Source organism: Ptychodera flava, chromosome 5 (genome assembly GCF_041260155.1).
Source record: "Ptychodera flava strain L36383 chromosome 5, AS_Pfla_20210202, whole genome shotgun sequence".
Lineage (NCBI taxonomy): Eukaryota > Metazoa > Hemichordata > Enteropneusta > Ptychoderidae > Ptychodera > Ptychodera flava.
The window spans coordinates 16582556-16588556 of record NC_091932.1 but is presented as its reverse complement, the minus strand read 5'-3'; positions in this window follow the sequence as shown (position 1 = coordinate 16588556).

Below are 6001 nucleotides of genomic sequence, written 5' to 3'. Positions count from 1 at the left end.
AAAAAGAGGGGCAACCATAATAAAGCTGTTAGTGAAAAGGGTCTTCGCAAGCGGTTCCGTTGAGGGAGGGCAGACATTTTTTTCTATCAGTGTGTGGGGAAGAGGGCATCTGTTTTATGTCAGTGGGCAGGGAAAAACTTTGTTTTAATTTCAAAGAGGGCGACTGTAACCAGTCAAAGTTTAATATGGGAAAGTTTTGGGTCAAGAAGTCTCTACGAGGTTGAAAAAGCAAACTTTAGTAGGGCAGTTGAGAACAGACTTCACTTTCTCTGCCAACATCTCGGTTTTTTGCCCAATTTTCAAATACTTTATTTACACTTAAAACACTAAAACACCTTTTGTTGAAATTTCTTGAAACGGTTTGGTTCACTGCCCCCTGACTTTGTAACTGACCTCGATTCACCTGCGATTTGAACTGAAAAAAAATGTCCCGTTCTCCGTTCATAAGTTTACAATCGCCCCATTTCCCGGCAGGAAATCTGCCATTTTCCAACTTGAGAAGTTCTTCCAACTGGCATCCCTTAGTGGCATCCTTTATCGGATTCCCGTCTATCAGTTGAGTATTAAAAGTCCCGAAAGAAACTGAATCATACTCACCGTCCGTCCTTACCCTGGCAACTGCCCACTGTTAGACTTTACATTTAACTTATTTTTTGTCAAATTTCACTCTGAGCAGTAGAAATAAATGCCTCGTCCGCTTATGAGGAAAGACTGCCCCATCCCTCACCCCGCCCATAAGTTCCCGCCCCGCTGGTATGGAAATACATCTAATTTGTCCGCCAAGAAAAGTTTTCTAATCGAGGCAGCTGTTCCGAAAACAGCAGTGGCTATCACTGGTCAAATCAAAGTGTGGGCGATCGATGAACTGTGGCAAAATATTGTCCTTGCAAGCTGCATATCAAAACAGGCAAGTTTTACTAATAACAATAGCTATGATAGTCAGGTGGCTTAGCAACAAAAAACAGCAAGATTGTTACACGGATGACAAAAGTGCCAAATTTGCTACAGAGGTTTACATATGTGTGTAGATCAAAATTAGCTATTGCTCCAAAAATTTGGGCCACCGGAAAGGCTCGATGACGTCATAAATTTAAAATGGCCGCCATTATAACGCTTAAAAATGGTAAAATACAGTTTATTCAGCCAGTTTTCACTATTCTTGTAAATAAATTGACTCAAACATTCTCAAACATAAATAAAACATTGAATTAATGCAAATTAATTCTTATGATGACGTCATCAAGCCAAAATGGCCGACCAAATTCAAAATGTCCGCCATAACATTGTCTAAAAATGTTAAAACACTGTTAATGAAGCCTGTTTTCAGCATTTTATCACCTGAACTGAAATGAACACCCCGAATTACAGACAAAACAGATAATTGATGCAAATTAATTATTAAGATGACGTCATAAAACCAAAATGGCAACCGAAAGTTACAAAATGGACGATTATGAAGTTTACTATGCTTGGTACAATAGCCCATTTACGGGACAAAATGATAGTATAAAAGTAATGTACAATTTGTATTAATATTCCATAAACTTAAAATAAAAGATAAATGTATCAAAACTTAGCTAATAAGTTCAACACATGTAAAAAACTCTTATGAGATTATTGATTACTAAAATGGTTTGTGTTTGAAAAATCGAATCGATATAAAGGAAATGAAGGCAACTTCACACACTGTTCTACCTTTGCTTGTGAAACGGTATAGTGAGTAGATCAATGTGGTTTGGTGATAAGGGAAAATGGTGAGAAACCAGTGAATCGATAGTGCTTTGACCCTCGTAATGTGACCTTGGTCCCGGAAATAAGATTTTATGTTGGTTATTCCTCCTAGCAGCGTTTCGGGCCAAAGTGGGTCCCTTCTTCAGTCACTTGAATGGTTTTGTTTTCCCACATGCTCATTTTAATGGTAGCCATTGTTCATCAAAGAGAGATGCTAAAATCATTATGTTTTGGTCAGAATTTTGCGTGAATTGTTGCTCAGACCGTTCATTTGTACTCTCCTTGTGTTTGAATTTTGCTTGAAGGAGGATATATTGTATCTTTTTCTTCCTTTTATACGTGATTATAGGTTTTCTGGAAAACCATGGCCAACGTTTAATCGCCCTTCATAATTTTCCAGATTCTTATCACATTGTTTGATTAGGCTGGTTTTGATGAGGTTGTGCTGACTAGTATTTTGTTACATCATTACTCTTACTTTTGTTGATGAAGGATGGCCGACGTTTTGTTACATTCTTTTTTATACAAGCTATGTCTTTCTTTTTGTAATCTCTTTGTTGAAGATTTTGCGTTGAGAAATTGACCTTTTTATGAAGTCCATATTGTTGTTGCATGTACATATCTGAGTGATTCACCTTCAATTAAGCATTTGAAAGTCGGTGGCAGATAAATATCGTCCGATGGTTTTTTGTGGGTTTTAAAATCGAGCCATCTCTCTCAATTGCGTCAAGGTATGAGATTTTGTCGATAGAATGTTCAATTATGAATTCCCAAGTTGAACGTAGAGTACAGGGTGTTGCACTCCTCGACAAATGTTCTGAATGTTAAAAATTGATTTTCAATTCCTGTGTAAACCATGAAAATGTCACCTTTTAAATTTCCATACGAATATTTGACCGGATTTGGGATTTAATATAACTTTTTCCGTTTAATGGTATATGATATCAGCTATTTCTGGTGAGCCCATACTGCATCCATAGATTCGTTCGTATTTTTCTAAGTTGAATCAAAATATGTTGCGTTTCAGAATAATCGACAGTTAAGGCTTTCATGTACATTGATGGTTGTGTTTTTGTATCATACTAGTTGGCAGTACTGTTTCAGAGTCCAACGCTACGATCGCTGCATTTATGGCTTCATTTTTGGAATGTTTCATACTAGTTGGCAGTACTGTTTCAGAGTCCAACCCTACGATCGCTGCATTTATGGCTTCATTTTTGGAATGTTTTTCTACATTGATACCACGTCTTATGTTACCAGAATAGAGTTTGCTTGTTTTTTTAATTGGTTCTAACTAGAGAATAAAGTTTTTTGTGTCCCTGGCATATATAAGTCGTTTTGGACGATTGGTTTTATGACAAGGTCTAGAAATTCCGACATTTGTTTTATTGGGCTTGAGCAGCCATTTCTATTGAGACGTTGGGTGATGATTGTTTCTACTGCTTTGGTTTTGTGTATTTTTGGCAGCAGATACCATCGTGGTGTACAAATTATTCTACTTATGGAAATGGGGAAACTGTAAATCACCTCGTCAATGATCTTCTTGTCGCAGATAAATGATTTCGTATACAATATCCACTGTATAGTCAATGTCGCCAAGTGTATTAGTGAACATTTTTCAATTCGCAGCTGTCTATAACTTTTTTTAATGTCATTTGTCGTATTCACAATTGCTATGCCTCATCCTTTATTGATGGGTTTCATTAAGATTTGTTTGTATTTAGACAGATTGTTCAGGGCAGTCTTTTCTGCCAGAGTCACATTCTTTCTGAAGTGGGTTGCGAATGGAATTTCCTCTATCGATCTAAGTTGCTTCGAGACAATTTTACAATTTTTGGGTTTTCCACGGTTACTAGTGTTGAACATGTACTTATCTTAGAACAGATGTCTGATTGATTGATTGATTGTTTCTCATGATATCGCATAATCTTATGATGTGAATAAATTTGTTGATAGCTCATACGACAATTTTTCTAGACACTCCGGAGTGGGAATAAATTTCAAGCCTTTTACTTAATGCTTTGATTAAGGTTTGATTTGCAAGATTGTTGATGAATCTGAGAATCTTTCTGAGTTCTTATCCTTGTTTAACCGTCCATTTCTGCTTATGTTCTTCCCGGTGTTTTTTTTTATGTTTTTATGTTTTGGGTTTCCAAACAGCAAAATTCGTCTGGTCACGTTTTTTGCAGTTTCCTTCATCTTTGAATTCCTAACCAGTCTGGTAAGTGAACAACGAAAGGCAAAGACGCTTTTCATAAAATTCACGAAAGCTGCAAAAAAGTAAGCTAAGCTAGATGCAAAAAGCAAAAAATAGTCTTCTTTTTGTTCATAAAACCCTGACCGAACGATCTTTTTCAGGCCGGCACATCCTCCAAAAAGAGAACTACAGTAACTGTAGCACAAAACTATGTCACCACACATCGAGACATAAAAATCCAAGAAAATTCAAACGAAAAAGGCTTCTGAAATAAAGGAAGCAAAAGTTTAGGCCAAAATCACAAACATAAAACCTTTTATCAGGGACCAAGGTCACATGACCAGGGTCAAGGCATGATTTATTTACCGGTTTCTCGCCATGTTTTTCGTTATCATGAAATCACATCACTATTGATCTACTCACTATAACGTAACACTTTCAAAGGTAGAACCTATGGGTAAAGATAACTTTATTTCCTTTGTATTGGTTCAGTTTTTCAGACAGGTCATTGTTAAAAATAAATAATTTTATAATAGTTTGTAATTTGTGTTGGGCTTATTGGCTAAGTTTTAGTACATTTATCATTTATTTTGAGATTATGGATTATGAAGACAAATTGTAGATTTCCTTTAAAGTATTATTTTGTCACGTAAATTGGCTATTTTACTAAGCACAGTGAACTTCATGATAGGTCATTTTGTAATTTTCGGTGTCCATTTTGCTTTTATGACGTCATCACAATAATGAATTTGTATCAATTATATGTTTTGTCTATAATTTTGGGTGTTAATTTCAGTACAGGGGATAAAATGCTGGAAACAGGCTTAATTAACAGTATTTGAACATTATCAGACGATAATATGAGGGATATTTTGAATTTGGTCAGTCATTTTGGCTTTATGACGTCATCACAATGATTGATTTGCATCAATTTTATGTTGTATTTGTAATTTGGGATGTTTGTGTTGGTTTATTCAAAAAAAATAGAAAACTGCCTGAATTAGACATATTTTACCATTTTAAGCCTTATAATGGCGGCCATTTTGAATTTATGACGTCATCGAGCCTTTCCGGTGGCCAAAATTTTTGGAGCAATAGCTAATATTGATCTACACATATATGCGAACACCTATAGCAAATTTGGCACTTTTGTCATCCGTGTAACGATATTTTTGTTAAGCCACCTGACTATGATCAGTGGTTCTCAGACAGGAAAATCAAGATTCGATACAGTGTTGTCCTGATACTAACATCATACTGTCTCCAAATTTTACCGAAACTCAATGAACTAGCTCTTCATGTAGAAGCAGTAGATGAAATCAACACATTGTGGTGGTAGGAACACGTCTAATATGAGTAGAAATCACTTGTCATCTACAAGATGATATGAGCTCAACTGTGATTGAACTTGATCAACTGTTATTGAACTTGACTGATGAAAATGAAAATTCTAAATTCAGATTGAATTTTTGGGTAAAGTCCTCAGTCAAAAACGACTCGAGCGTGGCAAAGGTGTCGCTTACAATGTTCTCCCTCTCCTTCAGCATGCGGGCGGCATTAAAAGATGTAAAAAGCCAGGCAGGAGCCAGGGAAAATTTAAAAACAATTTAAAGTGCCTCTGAAAAACGTTACTTGATCGTGTGTTTTTTATACAGTTTTAATCAACTTCAAACCATCTTCACTCAGCTCGGATAGGTTGTTTGTTCAAGAGTCATCAGTTACGAGTAGCTTGTATTTTTTAAATGTTATTTTTACATAGGCCTACATATAAATTCGCTACCTGTAAAGTTTTAGAGAACGCGAAAAAAAATAACAAGTCAAGTGAGCTGGATCCAAACCCCCCCCCCCCCTAAAAGCAAACAAAACAAAAAACGAAAACATATCTTTAGCTGTATCGCAGAAAAGTCAAGTTCAATGATTTCTGTTCTCATTTTCTCTTCCTATTTGTTGAACACAGTCGATAAAAATATATTCAGCTTATAGAAAACCCAATTGTTTGGCAACCTATTTTAATGGCTGGTGCAAACATGGACCGCATGAGGGCGCTCAATATGCAGGGGGACTGGCCAATTG